This window comes from Corvus brachyrhynchos, unplaced genomic scaffold (genome assembly GCF_000691975.1).
Source record: "Corvus brachyrhynchos isolate BGI_N302 unplaced genomic scaffold, ASM69197v1 scaffold346, whole genome shotgun sequence".
In the NCBI taxonomy this organism is placed as follows: domain Eukaryota; kingdom Metazoa; phylum Chordata; class Aves; order Passeriformes; family Corvidae; genus Corvus; species Corvus brachyrhynchos.
In genome coordinates, this window is record NW_008238644.1 from 6,407,994 (window position 1) to 6,408,840 (window position 847).

Below are 847 nucleotides of genomic sequence, written 5' to 3' on the forward strand. Positions count from 1 at the left end.
CCCGGAGGATGAACTCCCCGAGGTGAGAGCTGAGCGTGGGGCACATCCCTGGAGCTGCTCGGCTTCCAGGAAACTCTTCCTGCTGCAGTTCCTGGCTGGTTTTCCATAACTCAGCAGAGAGTTTGCAGGATGTTTCTTGGTGTCCCCGTTTCCCTGGCCTCGTTTTGCAGGACTGACGTGCTGCTCCATCTGTGGAGGTTTCTACACGTGGAGCATCCACTGCAGGGATTTCCTTCCATCCCAGAGCATTCCTGGACTCCAGCTCCATCCTTTGGCTCTGCTCCACCCAGGAACGCGTTGAGGAGGATCTTGTCTTGACAACAAACAAACAGCAAACAACACCAAGAGTTCGCACATCCCCCAAACCCGCCCCACGCCGAGGAGAGACGGAGCCCGTGCTCTGCCCCGCGCCAGCCTTTGGGATTTGCGGGAGAAGCTGGGGAAACCTCGAGGTGTGCTTGGGGTCAGAGCCCCGAGCCGTCGGGAGAGCATCCAGCCGGGACAGCGTCCATCCCCCGGGACAATATCCACCTGGAGAAGGGCAGGAATAAGGCAGAGAGGTGGAAAGGGGGCTGCGGGGGTTCAGCCCGTCCCGGTGGCCGCAGGAAGGGACTTGCCGGCGAGGGAAGCGCGGCGGGGCTGAGTCACGGAGCATCGCCCCGGCCCCGCACAGCTCGGGCTGCTTCTCCAGGCTCCACATCCCGCACGGGACTGGCCCCAAATCCACAAGGAAAGGTGCCTTTTTCCCCCTTCGCCCCAGGGAACAGCCCCCTCCCTCTTTCTGAGCAGCTCCAACACACCTTAAGCGTTCCTTTCCCTCTTGTATCCCCAGAATCCCCATTCTTTA